Consider the following 16441-nt stretch of genomic DNA (forward strand, 5'->3'; position numbering starts at 1 on the left):
TTCGCTAGTGTACAAGTATGCTGTCCCTCCATTTCTGATAAAATTTATCATTGAATTTCACCATTGGCCTGTAAATATCTTTTGAGATAGCTAATAAATAATAATAGATAATCTCTCTTTTTCTTTTTTTGCCAAGGGATCAAGGATTGGGAAATGCGCCTCCAATCGCCACGCAAGCTACCCCTAATATGCAAAGTCAACCATGCACACCTCTACCGGGTAGCGCTGCAAGGTATCTTTGGAATAAAGAGTGATCATTTTATTTTTAGTCTAACCATTAAGTGTTATTCCATAACAATTGGAAAAAGAAACCCGTGGAAATAATGGTTTAACCACTTGAAAATAATTAAGCTGAAATTTCTGCGATACATTATTTTCTAAATATTAAATATTAGCTTCCTTATTAAAAAAATATTAGGGAAAATGAGCAGCATCTTAAATTGTATATAATAATGCGAAGCTAAAATACTGCCGAACAAGGATAGAAAATTTGCATTTCTTATGCTTAGCAAAATCGAATTTTGACTCAATAGTTTTCCTACTACTCCGAGAATATTTACTTCTTTAAGTTTTATAAATTGTATATTAAATTTCATACCGAAGAGTCCAACCATTTCCGCCATATGCAATACCTCATAAGATGGTTCGCGATTGTGAGGTTCTTTAAAAACTGCAACTTTTAAAAGCGACAATGTGTTATACGGAAAACAGATAATAGCTGCGAAGAAAATTTAGGTAATTATTTAGCAACAATAAGGGTTACTGTCACATGTTTCTTGAACAAGTTACATGGCGCTAAGAACGATTAATTTATGTGCAATCGTATCCGTGATGTCTGACTGCGTGACTATGTACATTTTTTGAATTAAGCTCCACGACATATGCCTTAATTTCTCATCGACCGCCGCGGTTTGTGGTATTAACATGCTCAGCTTTCGTCGCAGTGTCGCAGCTATCGTGTCAGTGTCTTCTTTCTGCTTTTTATCCCTTTGAAAACAAATCCCGTATAGGAAAGCCAACTATAATGTTCTTTGCATACTAACTAAACTGAAACATGCTAACTTACTGAACTAAGGCATGCTATGTGAGGAGATTAGAGCGTTAGTAGATTTTCAAAGAAATCAGTATAAATGGATCAAGGAGATACGGTGAGGCATCGGGATTCTGAAGACAGCAACCGGCAGGAGATTACTGAGAAAGTAACTAAGGGAAAGTGTAGAGTGCTTAAAAATCAATTATTTCAATACGTAGCCAGGAAAATTCAAAATTTTCGATACCTTTTGAGCAGACCTTGTAAACCCAGGGGCCACGTACCGCTTCATTCATTTTTGGTGGCTGAAGAAAGCAAAGAAAAGGACGAAGAGCTGAGGAAATTCAGAACAAATGGCGACGTGTCCCCTTCAAGGCTTAAATATATTTAATTAAGCACTTCTGCAATCAAATTGAAATTTAAAAAAATAGTCTATATTGACATTAAGTACTTTTCCCTTTTCAATTACTCGTTCAGCGTTCTGTTGATAGATTTTCTTATGTCTCTTTCACGGAAAGCGCTATTGCACATTTTTTCTGTGGAGGCCTCGGAATATTTATCCGAGCAGGCGAAATTTTATTAAATCTGAACTATTTGAAACAGAGTTAGGAGAAAAAAGTTTTCAGTTGAATTTACTAGAGTACATGAGAAATATACTACAGTATTTGGCTATGAATTGTGAAATGAAGATAACTATCGGGAATAATTCTCGAGTTCATGACACCATGCGGAAGATTTTGTAACTACCACTGTCTCACGTATTGTTTACTTTCGTTTTATAGCGGACTGCATTACCAGACGCCAGCCGAATACACTCCAGGGGATTCATACCTTGAATATGCGTCACAAATTGGCTTGAGGCCCCGGTAAGTAGTCAAAAAATAATACGGTTTCTAAACTCATGGAGAAAAAAATCGTTGACGGCTCTTTTGCAGAAAATATCCAAATAGTTTACAATATAAAAGATGTGACATGACAATTGGAGTCTTTCACGAACGAAGTCAAATTGTCTGTCTACCCCATTGTAATATTATTTTCTTTCTAAAGGGACCAGGGGAAATGTACCTTCAAAGTTACAGTAATGATCATCTTTCTTGGTCAGAATTTTGTTTTTAATGGAACACTGAATTTTAAATTTGGAACTATTCTTAGTTAATATTCTCTAAATATTATCTATCTAAGACTTTGCCTACTAATATCTACATATATAAGATTTCTTCTGCTGCAGCCATAAATACTTCTTATATGGTTGAAAATGAATGAAAATGACAATGAGTTTTGGGTCAGCATTCAAAAGGCAAAGTTATACAATATTAGTTTTTTCTAATGATGGAGTAAATTTCTGATTGCATTTTCGTAGATTGTAAACTGGAAACTCTTCTGTGCCTACGCGGGTATAATGGATTTGGCGGTATATATAGTATACCACTGAAGTTGGACCGCCACAAAATTTAAATAAACTGATGGCGAAAATGTTCAACGATTTTCCAAAGATATTTTTTTTCAATCGGGTTTGGCGAAATATATTATAATCAGATGACAATTTTGGTGCTCAGTTCACATTTAATTCTTAGATAGATATCGAAACTTAGGCGAAAAAACAGTCTTGCAATACCCATACGTGAAGTGAGGAGCGGAAGAAAGATAAAAGTTGAGCTCCTTTGTGACGTTTATAGGGGAGAAATTTGGTAGAAATACTTCGTCTGTACTATATAAATTTCTATTTCAATACTGGAAGAAAGCAGATGTGAGGACTATTGCACAAAAATTTTGCTAGACTTGGCTACTGCAACTAACTTCCATAGATTCAATTACACCCTCCTGGATTTTTCCTTGTCGTTTCCTTTCAAAATCAAGATTAAAAAATGGAAAGTAAAATTCAATATGAAGGTGCATAGGTCCAAAAACCTCACTCGGTAATGAATAATTGCGTCAGAACAAGTCAAAATATTCTAAATTAAAAAATTACGAGTATTTATCCTCACACTAGAACATTAGTTTCACATGAAACCTAATACGGCGTATCCAAATTATTTTAAGGGCACCTATTTATGACTTTCTATCTATTAATGACAATTTATATCTATAGATGACCGAATAAAATAGCATATACTACCTTGATCAAAAATTTCCCGGAATTTATTCAGAAAATTAAAAATACAAGTTTATTCATCTAAATCTATATTGTCCCCTTCAAAGTAATCCCCATCGACTGCAACACACTTATGCCAGCGCTTGATCCAATCCTCGAAACATTTTTTATATTCGGTTTTCGGTATGTCCATCAGTGCTTCCTGCGATTTTTCCATTACTTCCTCTCGGCTGCTAAAACGCGTTCCCCGTAATGGTTTTTTAACTCGATTGAACAGAAAGAAGTCACAGGGAGCCAAATCAGGTGAATTCGGTGGCTGTTGGATGGTATTTGTTGCATTTTTCGTCAAAAAATTACGAATAATGATAGCACTGTGCGACGGTGCGTTATCATGGTGCAAAATCCACGAGTTTTCTGCCCACATTTCTGGTCTCTTTCGGCGAATTGCTTCACGCAAACGTCTCATAACGCCCAAATAATACTCTTTGTTTACTGTCTGGCCTTCTGGCAAAAATTCATGATGCACTACACCGTTGTAATCCATGAAAACCGTCAGCATTGCCTTCTTTTTTGACTGAAAACGACGTGGTTTTTTTGGTCTCGGCTCATTTGGTGAACGCCATTCACTTGCCTGATGTCTGGATTGCGTGTCGTACTCATAAACCCACGTCTCGTCTCCAGTAATGATCCTTTTGATGAATGTGGGATCGGATTCAGCCTCGCAAATCATGTCTTTTGCGACGTCAACACGGTCTCTTTTTTGCATGAAATTGAGGTCTTTTGGCACCAACTTTGCTGCTACACGACGGAAACCCAAATCATTAACCACAATGTCTTGGGCGGATCCATAGGCAATGTTCAAGTCCTCCGCTATTTCTCTGATGGTTAATTTGCGGTTATTGACCAACATTTCTTTTACTTTATCAATTTTTTCACCGACTTTCGATGTCGATGGTCTGCCTCTGCGTTCATCATCTTCGATTGACTCACGACCACTTCTGAACCGCTCGTGCCACTGGTAAACGACCGTTTTTTTTAGAGAATCGTTGCCGAAACACTTTTCCAACATTTCCAAAGTCCGTGCGCCACTAAATCCGTTTTTTACGCAAAATTTAATACAAGTTCGTTGTTGCAAATTTAAATCCATTTCTGAAATTGTAAAAAATCGCCAACACACACAGAGATAGATGTACTCTTGGCTACGTAACTTTTGCAAATGTCAAGTTATGACACTAAGATTTAAAGGGAATATCAACAACAGATGTACCAATTTAACAAAAAAAACAGAACTCAAATCGGAACGATGGGAGCGCCACACGGTGGTTATTCCGGGAACGTTTTGATCAAGGTAGTATGATAGAAAATATATTTAATACTATGTTCATAAGTCGTCTCCCTCATGGCAAGAATGATACTTGACACTCGAATTCGTCAGACATAGATATGTAGCTGTATTATATACATGACTTGCTGTGATTAATTTCAAACTCTTTTTTGTTTGATTAGGAAAATTCCCGATACTCCTCCACAGAGTGTAGATAAAGAATTGATCTTTCTCCTGGCGAAAGCAAAGAAAATAAGGTAAGATAAATTTTCCTTGTCTATTAGTGAACTAGTAGAGAATATTATTATTCATACTCTCCTACCACTATGGCTGTAAAAACCGATTATGTTTGCATGCATAGTGCAACATGCGTATTCTATTTAATGCTTTTATATTTATTAGTGGTCAACTAGTGAGAATTAACTTAATAAACATTTCACGGGCCATTCACGAAAACATTGCGACAAAAATCACGGCATATGTAATGAAAGATTAGACTTAGCACCCGAGAATGAGCAGGAAAATAAAACTCCTAGAGTAAGTAGCATCAGAAAGGGAAATTACAATGAATTATTCAAGAATAGAACTATGCTGTGATAATTAACTGCCGAAATTTGAAAAACAATATAGCCGAATTTTACCATAAGTACCGAAGCTGATACAATTATAGAAACCAGGACCTGGTTATCACAAGACATTGAAGACGAGGAGATTTTTCCTAAAGGCTTTACAATTCACGGAAGGGACGGAAAAAATAGAATTGGGGAAGGAGTGTTCATAGCTGTTAAAGATGTTCACGAAAGCAGAAGTGAATCTTCCCCTAAAGTAGCATAGAAAGTATTTGGCGTTCCATAAAAAGCCCTAGATCGAAAGGAGTCTGCATTTGTACCTACTTAAGACCCCTCGATACTTGAGAAACATCGATTTTAGAATTAGAAAGAGAGGTGACTAGTTTGAATTCCCATTTTACACAATAGGAGAATCATAATCGAAGGAGGTCAGGAGGAATCTTCCATCCAGAACCTGGAAAAATACTAGTTTCATAGCATGAGGTTAGGACAAGGAGTCATGCGAGTCACTGCTTCGTGTTTCACATCACACTCGTTGAACACGTTAGTGCTAACGTCCACCAGAGAATTCTCGACGTAGTCACTAAAGCTTTATCCATTTTGGACCAAAACACTTCTGAGATACATAAGCTGTTCCACCTGCTCTAGTTTTCGCCCTCCTATTTGAACATTTAACTTAGCCTTTCTCTTCCAGGAAAACCGTATTATCTTTGTTTTATTTATATTGATTATCCTCCCATATCTATCGCACTGAATTGTCAATTCACTCAGCAATGCTTGCAACCCCTTGGCTGACTGACAAACTAGAGAGTCTTCCGCAAACCTTTCGCAGACTTTCATATCATTGACGTATTTGCTTTATTTTTGGTCCATTATGCTCTAATATAAATCACATTATTAAGTTAATTTTTGAGCAACATTATTAAAATTGTGTTTAGTTGTTGATTCTCTATTTTAGAATTTTGTTTTTAACACGGTAACGTTTTGCATATTTCAGAGATTTGCAATGGTTGTCACGATCACGCCGGAGGCCACGTACAGGAGGCTATCAGAAAGCTCATGAGTGGTAAAGTAAACAACGTTTGTTCGTGAAAAATTGGCGATTAAAAATATGTACTTACAACTCATACATTACTGCTTATTAGTTTAGGGTTTAAGCTGTGGCCAAATCGATCACTGACTGATTTCATTAATTTTGATTGCATAGAATTAAATATTTTTCTGTTTTCAGTAATGAAATCATCAAGTAAATCAATTATTTTTACCGTCTTGAAATTCAATTATCTTAATTGTAGTACATTTACCGTTAATAATGAATATCCTTCTTTTGCATTAATGATTTCATTGTTTAAATTTCAACAGGGATCTAACAGAGTTTACCCTTCCTGATGACAGCCCACCTTTAGGCTACCCTAAGTACGCAATTCCAATAAGGTAATAAAAAAAATTCCATTTTACTAATTATTAAATTGTTTTGATATATATTTAAGATTTTTTTTAATATCTTAAGCTGTATAATAATGAAAATTAAATCGTTGTTTATTTTCATAATATATATGGAAGGGTGGAATGGTTAAATACGTAAATACTCGCATAACAAAATGGAGAGTAAGACAGGGATTTCTATTGTCGCCTGTTCTTTTCAATTCGATAAGTGCGGAGGCTTTGCTCAGGGAGAATGAGGAAATGGGAAAGAGTGGACTTTGGGTTGAAGGTACCTTTAAAATTAGTTTTATTGCCGAATGGTCAACCGTTAAAACTCTAGCCAGACAAACGACTGCAGTCATTATTATCGAATTTCCGAATGAGTGTGGTAGGCATGAGATGAGTATTTATCATAAGAAAAACAAAATTTATGAGATTCTCAAGAAATTGAGTATGATAAAATTAAAGTAAGGGAGCCAACTCATATAGGTAGAATATTTCACCTATGAAGATGCGTTTTAAAAAGTGGTAAAAGTAACAAGAACATTTTTTGTATGTTAGGTAAAGACTCTTACCAAAAGACGAAATTTGATGACGGTCATCTTGTGTAACCGTAGAGAGAAGGTAATTTTGAGTTTAAATATAGATTTTAGCTTTCATTGCCATTGATGAGAGAGGATACGCTTAGATTGGAGACCTTTGAGATGTGGGAGTGGAGAAGAATGTAAAAAATAATTTTAAATAAAATGAGATGTTCTAGACATGATAGAGAAAGAGAGTCTGGGGCTGTTGGGAGAAAATTTTAATACAAGAAGAAAGGTGGGTGCATGAGTTAGTTAGAACCAATGAGATGCTGAATACTGTAATATAGGGAAAGCGAGGCAGAGTGAAGAAAAGGATATACCTGTACGTATAATTTTGAGAAAGTATTCAGATCTTACAAAAGAGTTATTGCATTGATTAGTCTGATGTTTAAGGGTATTTTATGATGTACTAGGTAGAACTAGGAGTACAGTTGTGTAGTACAGGGAGTTATCAAGAACGTTCTCTTAGCTCGGTAGACCAATGCAAAAAAATGAAGTCTCACAATCCATTATAATACAAATATTTGAGCACAATTCTTACAGTGGAACGCAGCCTTATGAGTAGCTTTCGTAGCTTTGCTCCTTATTCAGCGAGTTCTTTTTGCTATCGAATATCGAGAGGTTAACTTAAAGGGAGAATTAATTTTCGTTTTGGAACATAGGTTTATGGTTATTGATTAGAGGTGTGGTTGCTGGATTTGGTTAGACAAGGTTTTTTTACCATATAAAAAAACTAGAAACCTCAAGTACGCACACCAAATTTTTAGTTAAAAATTGAATAATTTGAGTCATGTTGGACGGATGTGGTGACATATTGGTCAAAAGTTATCAAAAACCACGTGAATCGTTTTATTTATCCAAAAAAAGGTGACTGAAATGCGATAATCATATTCCCATTAATTTTTTTATCAGAAGATACTCAAAAATGTAATTAAAGCCGTTGTATAGAAATTGAGCGCATACTATTTTAACTCAATATTTTAACTTTAAATTGGGTTAAATCATTTGTGGAGTTACTCAGTTATGGAGTTAAAAAACGTGTAGTAAATAATTATATGACTAGATATAACAATAGTCCATCTTCACCTGCTATGATCTCGAAATTATTTTTTCTTCATATCTTCATGTTTTTTCTTGAATAAATCTTTACCTAACTTTGAAGAGTATAAATTTTATGCTAGTCTTGCTTTTTCCATGATTAATACTCGTACTTAGTGATAAAATTGCTGCCAAATTAAATAATTCCATTCTGCACAATATGAGTGGTACATAATTTTAGCGTGAGTTGTATGATAGAGCATAATATGAATATTGTTGAAATTAGTTTCTTGTACAAAATAATTAATTTCAATTTCTAATTTACCCCTGAGTGAAACTTTTAGCTAATAGATAAACTTTATTAGATCTATTCTATAAATTTGGCTCAATTAATGATATATTTTTATGGTCCAATTTTTCAGTAAGGGTGATAGTAAAAAGGTGAAATCGCGGGTTAAGCTGCAGTTTGACGATAGTGCTGCAGCGCCACCTCAAAGGTAACGCAATCAATTAATTCATTATTAAAGATTAAAGTATATTAATCTGAACTTAGATAGTAAAATTGTTTTAAATGCCTTTCTATTAGATTAGAATTATAGTACATTTTACTCATAGATGTAAATTTTGAGTTTTTTCTAATAGTATAAACACTATTATATCGTAACAAAAGGCGCGATACATCACAGCATAATCGTTTCTAAGTGAGGTATCATATTTTGCTATTGTGAAAAGCTACCATTTTCAGGTATTCAAGGAAATCATTAAATTTTACTCAATCCTATTTTTCTTTGAAAATTAACACAAACTAATGGTTAAATCCTTTTAGCAATTATTTTCGCCATGAAACAAATACTATAGCGTTCATTATTACCGCACAAATGTGTTACTAAGCTCTTTGGGGTTAATGTGGCTATTATTCTACCTAATTGATATCATTTTTTAATAATTTCTCCCAAAATTAAGTATGTGATAAATGATATTCGCCGAATGTTATTGCAATCTTGAAATTGTGGATGAACAAAATTAGTAATTAACATTTTATAACATCGATCCATAGCAATTCTAGTTAAACCAACGCCACTTACATCCAGTCTGCTTTAAAGTGATTATATTCCATTATGTCTAGTCAGATGTTTTACTCCAAAGCAGCCACATTGTTCTAGTGCATTTATCTCTCGAGCAATTGGAAACATTTAAATTGATCCTTCCTGGAACATTGAGATAAGAGAACATTATGAATGGTCTAGATTATCCGTCATCCCACCTCTCAACCTAAATCCAAAACTGTATAGCTACTTGCCCTCCTTGCTGGAAAAATACCGTTAGGATTCACGAAGTCATATCATATTAACACAGTAATTTTCTGTTTGCCAATGGATAGAAATTTTTGGTCCTATACAGCTTCTGAGGTGTAGCTATCAATCGTTAATCTGATTATTGAAGCATTCATTAGGCCATTTTGGAGAGAACCACTAATCCTTCTATAGATATTCATTAGCCACCAAAGCCAATTCCAAAATATGACAGTTAATTCACAGTAATGCTGTGTTTCCTCATGCAAAGTGAAGGTTTGGATAAATTCTGAATAATAAAAATATCTCATTAAATTAATATAAGCTATAAACTCAAACTGCCTTTATACCCTTACCTCTAGCGCGAATACTTGTGAGTTTGAATAACACATTATTACTTTATATTCTCTGTGTTCAAGGAATGAGAAAGTCGTTCCAGGAGAATCGCCTGCTTTGGCACAGAGACTGGAAGAGACACCAAATCTTGAAAATAAACCGTAAGGCTCTTTTTCTTTAAGATTATACTCTTACTATGAAAAGAGCGTGATATAAAATCAGATTACCTAGTTATTCATTGCTGGTATTTTGGAATAATTTCATTGCACGTTTGCTTGAATCATTACGTTTCGTGTTGCTAATTTTGGGTGCTATAATGAAGAGTGATGAAAAGTCGTGTGCCAAAATTTTCTATTTGACTTTCGTATGAAAATTTTTCACTTCTTTCAAAGCTTCAAAAAGACCACGCAAATAATCGTCATATTCTTCCCAATAATGTTCCACAAGTTGAATTTATCTGTTCAGAGCAATCAATTTACCGTTATCATTAGCAATTTAAGACTGGCCCTTGCTTTTATTTGCATATAAATAAAATTGAGTGAATTTTAGTGCAGTTTTCCAATCACCCTTAGTATATGTACCTAAAGTGTTACTATAATTTTTAACAGTATTTAATGTGCCCTTATGAATGCAACGATTAATCTAAGATTTATAAACCCTATCGAGTGGTTAAACCTTATGTTCTCTTTATAGTGTGCCTAAGCCACCCTCACCTGATGTCGAGGAACTCGTTAGAAGGATGGAAGATCAGTAAGTCACGCTACTTTTTGCTTATTATAAATTTTCTGATTTCCGCCATCTATTTTCTTTTTTATTTTATTTTGACATGGTACTGTGAGCAAGTATTTAAGATAATTTCATCATTTTTTATATTTCTCAAATTTCTCGTGAAAAGGAAAGAAATACCTGCATTAGGATCCTAATATGTAGTTTCGTATTTCAGATTCATATGATACATATTTGAATATTTTTCTTACCTTTCTTGGATAATTTAATGCGTTAGTGTGCTTATTTGCTAAAAATGTGATTTTGTTGATCCTGGAATTAGAGTAAAATGCGTTGTTGCACCTAGCGTATTAAATGGTGATGAATATATTTGATAAAGTTAGTAGAGATTAATGGTTTTTACGTAACAAGTAGAAGGTATTACCTGTTTTATTTCTTCATAGTCGTTATAATACAAGCATTGAAAAATATATTTGTTCAATATTGATTCCTGTTCCTACCCGTTAATAGGAACCGAAGAATAAGAGAAACCCTAGCACGTTTAAATGACGGATCAGAAGAGAAAAAGAGAGAATCTTCAATTCACAGGTGATTTTTCTTTTATATTGTCCATATAAGGTTTTCTTGTGTATAGTTCTAGGTAAGTCTTTTGGGAAGTAAAATCTAGAGTTTTGGGTTAGAGTATTTTCCATTTTTTTTTATTTTTCAACAATGTAAATATTTTTTTATTATTAAGAGAAAAAGTTTTTGTTACAAATTGGTGCTTAACATTTATTTTAGGAGGCATATGCTTGGTAAATATCATATTTGACTAAGCATTCATTTCACAATGAAATTTGATTTCCGCTTAAGACATTTTTTTATCTTATGTTCATACAGAGTTTTGAAACAGAGCTGGTTAATACTTTAAAAGATGGTAGATTTTGTAATTTTTAACACTTTTACATTTAAGGCATTGTGTACAAGACTAATTATTTACAGAGGTACGGAAAAAATCGGATAAAAATATTATGATTAATATAATAATAATAATATAATGTATCAGCCAAGAAAATTCTCTCATCCTTTCCATTAATATCAGGATTATAGAATATTTTTAAGTTCGTGTCCAAAGCACATCTTTAATTAAATTTCGCTCCTCACTGGAAATGGCTCAATGTTTTGAGATATCAGATGTTACATTCCTTCTCTCAAAATTTCTTTTTCCGTCAAATGTTTCAATTTCACTGACACGAAAGCGTTCATTTTAAAAAAGTATAAAATGATTCTATTTTAATTATGATTGTACCTATATTAATAAATGCATAATTTTATTTTATTTTAAATATGTGCAAATGAATGTTTAGGGAAAAATGTTTTACTTTTAAAATATCAATATTCCGTATGTTTGATTACCTAATGATTTAATGTGAAAATAGTAGGTTTATAAGACGAAGAATCAGTTATTTATTCCATTTTCTAGCCGTTTTTCATAGCATACAAAGGCGCATTGCAATATTTTTGTTAATCAATACTCAACATTTTATTTTTGAGGATGGTTTGGCAATCCATAGCTTGTAAAAATAATTTATTGCAACATACAATTTAGATACAACTAAAAAGCAGCAACTTCAAAGCGTGAAAATCATTCACCTTTCCCGGGAGAGGCGAATGATGTTTAATTTTTGAAATTGTATCGTAATGCGAATTAGTAGATGGTTCCGTTCAAAGTTACTGTTGCTGCCTCTTCCGCAGTTTCTTTGTACTTGTAGGTGTAGCTGTCAAGATCTGGTACGCAAGCATTTGTTTTACGCTTAGGGCGGTGAGAAATATTAGGCAACTACGCTATCGATAGCATAGAAACATAGTTTACCATATCATCCTTGTACTTCTGGTGCAAATACAATTATGTAAAACTATTATTTTCATTATTTTCTGAATCACATATTAGGTTCAACTATGTATCAAACTATTTTCTAGATTGCTTTGTAATAGTTTCTAGCTATTTTAATTTATTATTCTTGAGATAATTTTGTTTTGACGAACACCCACTAGAGTGCGCTTGTAAGTGAAAATCTACATTAGTCAGAAACATTGTTTATAATGCTTTATTCATGTTACAAAATAAAATCGTTATCATTAGGCAGGTAATTGGTTGTTCTTTTCCCAATTTTAAGGGCATGGTTTTTCGTATTTTGAATTTTGAAAAGATATGTTGGAAAAAGAATTTTTGATCGCAGTCCTTTTGGTTCTATCTCAAAGTATTTATGTAATACCCAGCAATTGATCAAATTTCATTGAAATCGTAAGCGTACTTCATGGACTTATTAATGTTGACATTTATGGAAAAAATCAAGTATTTAATTGGGTACTAAAATGTTTTTGATTCCATGTTTGCGTTCTTAAAACTCCAAAACTAAGAAGTTTTTGAAAGAATGTAAAAAGTTAAAAATTTCTTAAGGAATAACAGAATATACCACACTTTCAAAATATTTACCATAAATTTTCTCACACCCTGCCAACTAGTACGTGCTCATTATCGCAGGCAGTTTGGTTAAAGAAGCCTCGTTCCCCTACTTTTAAAAATAATTATCGCTAATGTGTACAGAGAATGTAGTTTGCCTCTCAGAGAACATATGTATCCTCTATTGTTCATGCCTTTGTCTTATTTTGCCTGGTCTGATTAAATGTTGTATATTAAGTGTTTATATTTAAGAAATGCACGTTTTGTCAGTTGATTCATTTAACTCGCATTAACCCTAAATTTCTTCTCTTCACATAATTTCTGATCTACATATTAAGCTTGATCTTTGACACCTTCGTTAAATTTGTCATTTCTGATTGATTTCAAAAGCTTGAATGAATTTTTATAAAACAAATGAATCAGCTAGCATGAGAAACACTTCCAAGGGGAAGTTATACATTTAGTTTTTCACTTCATTTAATTTAAATTTGTTGCTGATATTTTAATGCTTATATCCCAGTAATGTAAATAACATTGTTCTACCTATGTTATGTACCCCCTGTTATGTTTCCTTTATCTGAGTTGTGTTTATGTTATAGAAGAAATTTCAAAGCTTTAAAAAAATATAAACTTGGATAGCGGCAGTGGTTATTGGTGGCGTTCCACGACGACGGAGATAATAAGGTCCCTTTTTGGTTAATAAGGTTGAGATAAGGAGTTTTTTAGGGGCTGGGAAACATTGAAAAGAGACTAGGTTCAGGCATTAAATAAGTAATATAGAGGTATTGCAATATTTTTACTTAGGATGCCACATTAATTAAATTGAGTGATTATACTAAAGATTTTGTTCATAAGTTTTTTTAGACATCGGAAAACTACTGCCAATACAAAACTTCTTAGCTCGGAACACGAGCCCAAGTAGGTTTCTCAGGTTCTTAAAATGTATCCACACATACGTTGAATATGTCTTCCGCATGTGATTTAATTATCTTGTCTTATCTATAAACCTTTGAGCTGTGTAATAATGACGGCGTGTTAGATCGTCCACCGCGATGGGATTCCTCTAAACACGGACATTCAAACCGCAGTAGACGTATCAAAATATTAACCTTAATGATTCATTAGCTTTATAATACATCTGAGTGAGTCCATGACTCACAACGCAGTCTTTTTACCAATATTTACCACTTCAAACATGAAATAAACTCAAATGCGTATAAGTACTAAATGGGCGTTTACAGCGAAATAAAATCAGCAGTCGAGTTTGTGTTTCTGGTGATGATGGCCTCAAAAACCTTATGATGGCCTTAAAATAAGAATTCCCCCTAATTTACTTAATTTATGCCATTAAAGGTGCAGCACTAAAAGCATCTTTGTAAATTTCTTGGTCTTTTCGATGTCATATTGATGAAATTCATGTATATTTGACGCCTGTAATCTATGATATCATTTTCCTACATCTATATCTATATAATACCCCGCAAGCCGCCGCAAGGGCGTGTGGCGGGGGGGTTAGGTCACCAACCGTAAAAAGGAACAATACCACATGCAAAAAATCAACACGGAAAATTACACCCACAGCAGCGCACACACTCATGCAAAAATCCCTTCATCCAACACTCATGCAAACACATATACCGCAAAACAACTAAAAACTGCACCCCAGGATTCAGCACGAAAGCCATCCTACAACACGGAAGCTAGGACACAACAAGCAAGAATGTGAAACATCACTACCACATGAACATGCACTACAAGACACTCTACCCCCCAAAGTGACTGTAAAAGGCAGGGAATGCGACCCAACGTTGCAGGTAGCAGGAATTTCCCCCCGCGGAGAGGGACGAGGGACTGAAAGGGAAACTTAAAAACAGATGAACAGAACACGAGTGAGGTCATTCGGAAAGAATGGGTTATTATATAAGGTTAGTGGAAGAGCATGCATTTAAGTAGAACTAATTATTTTTTAGACGCTGAGGGTGGCAAGTGGAATTTTTGCTATCTATAACCCTGCAGTTGCTATCCCTTATTGTCCGTGGGAAGGAGTCCTTGAGTCGGCTAGTTCTGGCATATATTTCCCGAATTTTATATGCATGATCCAAGTGACCAATGTTAGTAGGAGTACGAATAATTTGCGAGACCTCGAGGCTGAAACATGCGGATCTGAATTTATTTAATAATTTCAATCTTGCATTGAATCGTCTCTTTGCCAATGATTCCCACCCCAAATCCATGATTTTTTGACGGATTGACCTAATAAAAATGTTTCTCGTGCCATAGTAAGAGCTCATCAGCTACAATCTCCCTAAGCACAACAGAGGTGGAAGGCGAGGTCGTGATGAGGGTTTATTTATCCATTCTCCCTTATCTGCTAGTGTTGTAGCATTTCCTTTATTTGCCAGCACCCAAGACCAGAATGCTTATAGTGGAAGGACCTGTAATTCTTTTTTGTGTAATCTATCGCCAACCAAAACTCGTTTCATTTTATCTTTGAAGAAGATTTACTTATGTGTGTTTCTCCCCACTTAGTCGCTCGGTGTTCAGGGGACTTCAAGTCAGATATGCTCAGAGAAGGGTAAGATTAGAAAATTGGGACTAATTAATAAATGTCATTTAAATAACCTGAAGGTGGTACTATAATTTCCAAAGTTTTTTTGGCAATCATTAGAACGATGATAATTGTGAAACGTGATAACGATGGCTATGTCTCTCAATGGCTAAGAGGCACTCCAAGGCTTCATTACGATTAAAATAATTGCATTCGAGGTCCCTTCCAGCACCTAAATGCCAACGCAACAAACATATTCACGTTTTCTTAGTTTTCGGCACACCGGTGTATCTACGTGCTTTTAGAGAAGATATAACCTTACATTTTACTACGAGTCATATCGCATAGCTAATAGTCATACCGTCTTCTTACAAAACTGCTATCGACTGGCTAACAATATCAAGGCTTCTAGTTTTCAAAATTTCCGTTTCCTTTCTCTCCGACCTTGCCCTTTCTGGCTTCAAATGGGTATTTTTGAATTCCTCTTTCTCGTTCCGTGAATTATCTAATTTCAGACGGAAGGAGGCTGAAGCCCTAAATACCCCTCAAAACAGTTGCCAAGTCAACTCTGACATTATTTACAACTAATTAAACCTGAATCATTAACGCCAAAATACATTTACATCCAAGCAAGCAAGCAAACTTGCCACCAAAAATATCCCTCCATCCCAGTGATTATCTAATTCCATTAAAAAATAATGCTATATAGAAATAAACGTAGAGATTATTTTGTTGAAAATCATTAGCATTCAGTGCATATGAAATTGATTAATATCCGGAATCAATTAAAATAATTGGTAACAATTTAAGTGAAAATATAGCTCTTGCTTTCTCCTTTTCTGTCTCGTCAAACCCAACCTCTCAAGGTAAGGTTGAACCAAGGCAATTTGTGCTAATTTTTTGTAAGGTAACGTATCACCGAAAAACCTTTTGTCGCGAAAATATTGCAGATTTTTCTTCAGTTTCCATCTTGAACCCACTATAACCTCGTAATTTCTTCCTCCAAACGATCACCTCAAAGAAGACCGTTTCGG

The sequence above is a fragment of the Hetaerina americana genome, unplaced genomic scaffold, assembly GCF_022747635.1.
Source record: "Hetaerina americana unplaced genomic scaffold, ioHetAmer1.1.p SCAF_8, whole genome shotgun sequence".
In the NCBI taxonomy this organism is placed as follows: domain Eukaryota; kingdom Metazoa; phylum Arthropoda; class Insecta; order Odonata; family Calopterygidae; genus Hetaerina; species Hetaerina americana.